This window comes from Chelonoidis abingdonii, chromosome 16 (genome assembly GCF_003597395.2).
Source record: "Chelonoidis abingdonii isolate Lonesome George chromosome 16, CheloAbing_2.0, whole genome shotgun sequence".
Taxonomy (NCBI): Eukaryota; Metazoa; Chordata; order Testudines; family Testudinidae; genus Chelonoidis; species Chelonoidis abingdonii.
This window is the reverse complement of record NC_133784.1, coordinates 22,636,383-22,639,975: the sequence shown is the minus strand read 5'-3', so window position 1 is coordinate 22,639,975 and position 3,593 is coordinate 22,636,383. Positions and strand designations below refer to the sequence as shown.

The 3,593-nt window shown below is 36.9% G+C and overlaps 1 pseudogene; it reads right to left on the bottom strand.

The window, feature by feature from the left end:
* Positions 1–1,106: 1,106 nt before the first annotated feature.
* LOC116831449 (zinc finger BED domain-containing protein 5-like) lies at positions 1,107–2,666 on the bottom strand (annotated as a pseudogene).
* Between the last annotated feature and the right edge of the window lie 927 nt (positions 2,667–3,593).

The window sequence follows — 3,593 nt, the reverse complement described above, 5'->3', positions numbered from 1 at the left end:
TCCATCCAGAGAGTGGGACAGGGCTGGGTTGTAACAGATGGGTACTCCTGAGGTAACTGGAGAGTGGCTGGAGTAGCTGCCTAGGGTGGGTGCAAGGTGGGGTAACTAGTTGGGTGGGGGCCTGGTATATGTTGGAATAGCTAGCTGGCGTTGAGTGCCTGGGGGAACAGAAGTTGGTTATGTAGCAAGAAGCCTAGACCTACTATTCTAGTATTCCCTCATCTTGTTACCTTGATGGTAGCCTCTGCCCTTTCTGCTCCTTAAACAGAATCATAGAACCATAGAGTTAGAAAGGACCAGAAGGAGGCTAAGCCCCTGCCAAGATGCTGGTTTAGACAGAAGAAATTCTGCATTTCCCAAACTTTTTTGGCCACGGAACACTTTTTAGCCTATTAAAGAACACTTATAATATTATTTTGTAATCATTTGGTTTTCAAATAAAAAATGCATTATTTATGCTCAAATATATTGTATCTTTGCTTTGTTTTGTAAAATAAAAATTTAAAATAACTTGAACTAACAATTTCTAACTGGAAAGTGCGTATACAGTAGTACAAAAATCAAGTGCAAGAGTCAGTTAAAAACCGTGTTCTATTTAAAAAAACACCTGTTTTTCTATATACACAAACACCAAACAAATTAGATTTTTACTAGGAAAATCTGTTTTGATAAATAGAAATACAAATTTGGATTTAATGGGATTGGTATTTCTACATTTTTCTATCACAAATTCGCTTAATATTAGGAATAATGCTGGAAAGTTGAATCCTCATGTCAGGTGCAGCATCAAGTCTATTCCTGCATTTGGTTTTTGTTGCAGTATAATATGAAAATCCCGTCTCACACAAATAAGTTGTAGCAAAAGGAAGGAGCACTTGAACTGCATGTTTAGCCACATTAGGGTACTCTTCTATTAGGCTGCTCCAAAAATTATTCAGTGGATGGTCCTTAAACTTTTGTTTCAAATCAGAGTCAGAAATCAAGTCAATTAGGCTTTCATAATCATGCGCAGTAAAGCCGACTGGTTTGGCTGTAATTACAAATTGATTTAGAACCCAAGCGTTATCATCAGTAGTTGCAGGAAAATCTTCCAATAAAGAGGCCTGCAAGTCACATAAGTGCTGTAAAATGGTGCTGGAAACTTCTTCATGGACTGTAGAATTTATTTCAGTCAGAAATTCATGTACTGTAGGGAAGCAGTTGAAATTTTTTCTTCTACAGAAGATGCCCAGAATTCCAGTTTCTTTTTTAATGACAAAATTTTATTCATTGTAGTAAAAATGGTCACATTCTTTCCTTGCACTGACAGATTAATTTAATTTTTGCAAAAATATCTGCAAGATACGCAAGTCTCATTAGCTATGAGGAATTTGTCTGACAGTCATTACATTTATGTCCTGAATTATCTGAAGTGAAGAATACCAGTAGTTCACTATGAAGCTCAAAAAGCCTCACAACCACTTTTCCTCTGGATAGCCACCTCAATTCCATATGTAAAAGAAGAACTTTGTGATGACTACGCATTTCCTCACACAAAATTTTAAATAACTTGGATTGAAGTGGTTGAGATTTGACAAAATTGATAATTTGTACTGCTTAATCGAGCACAATTTTCAGATATGCTGGTATTTTTTTTTTAACTGCAAGTGCTTGTCTGTGTAGAACACCATGGCTCTTAGTGCTTTCTGGTGCCACACTTATGATTCGCATTACAGCTCCCTTCATCTTCCCGATCATTGCCCGAGCACTCTCAGTACATACATCAATACGTTTTCCCCAACTAATTTCATGCTTTCTGATAAAACTGTTGATGCAGTTGAATATTTCTTCTCCAGTTGTGTTGCTTTGCAGAGATTCACATAAGCGCAGATCCTCTTCAATAATATTAAATCTATATTGGACAAATACTAGTAGCACAGCAAGTCCTGAAACGTCAGTGGACTCATCTAGCTGCAATGAATACTCATGGCAAATTTTCAGTTGGCAAACTAGCTTTTTTTCTATGTCATTGGCAAGATCTTTAATACAGCATGCAACAATATTATTTGACAACTGTACTGCATCAATTTTTTTACCAGACTGCTCACTCAACATGCTTTCACGCAAGACTTGATAAGCATTTCTCCAATAGTGTGAGCTTCTCTGGCAAGTGCTATATGGTAACTTACTTGATAAGATGCCTCTGTTCTCCTTTTGTCTGTTTTAGCAATTTTAATCATCGAAAGTTTACAATCTCCAAGTGAGTCACACTTCCTCCTGAAAAAAAATTATATCTTTGTCTTTGTATTCAGCATGCTTGGTTTCCAAATGCCTACGAGGTTTAGCAGGAGCCAATGAACTGTTTGCTAGTATTTTGTTGCACACGATGCGCTACGCATCAGGAACATCTTTATTTCCAACACATGTAAAACCGAAAGAGAAATAACTTTCATCATACTTTCGCTTCAGTCTTAATACCACCTTCTTGTTTTTTGATATACTTTGGTGGAAATTTTCAGCTTGGATAACTCACTAGTACTAACATATTTTTTGGCAACAAAAGACTGCAATTGTTTATCCTCACTTTGAAGTGTCTCAATATTTTGCTCGTTTATTTTGGCCACAATTGGAGTACCAGAAGAACTTACTTTTTGTTTCAAAGTTCCTTCTTTTAGCCACAAATCCATCGTGATTAGGTTTAGTAACAATATTTAGAAATACTGATTTTTTTTTTTGTCAAATTTTGTTTGTCAGAAATCTATATTGTTTCGAGCAAAGTTTTTAGTTGTGCTTACCATACACACGGTAAAGACCCACAGGTTTGAATGTGTTGAGTGAATAGGTTATGTTCAACATGGCATAAAGAGAATGTTGTGTGCATACCACTGCAGTTTGCGCAGCCTCGAACGGAAAGGGTACAATGTCACTAACTGAAATGTGCCCAAAAGGGGTACACGTCAACATGCTTGCATGCCACGTTTCTTGTCACCATGATATTCAATGAGAGATCTAGCAATAACCGGAAAGAGTTTTATGTTAAATTATAGTCATTCAAAAAGAGTTGTAAACTAAGCTTCAAATATGCCAAATTTAAGATCCTTTTTTAAAATTATGATTCTTTCACGGAACACCTATTCACATCGTGCGGAACACAGTTTGGGAAACACTGGTCTAAACTATCCAAGACAGATGGCTATCCAACCTCTTTTTTGAAAACCTGCAGTGAAGGAGCTTTCACAACCTCCCCAGGCAGTCTATTCCTTTGTCCTACTGTTCTTAGGAAGTTTTCTGCTATGCTTTAGTTTGAACTCATTGCCTCTTGTCCTGCCCTCTATAGCAAGAAAGAACAACTTTTCTCCATATTTTTTATAGTAGCCTTTCAAGTATTTGAAGACCGCTATCATGTCCTCCCTTTAATCTCTTTTTCAAACTAACATACCCCATTCCTTCAATCTTTGCTTATATAGCTTGCACTCCATTCATTTAATCATCTTTGTCACTCACCTCTGGATCCTTTCAGTTTCTCTGCATCCTTTCTATACATTGATGGCCAAAATTGGACACGATACTACAACTGAGGCCTAATGAGTCCTGAATAGAGTGGTACTATCATC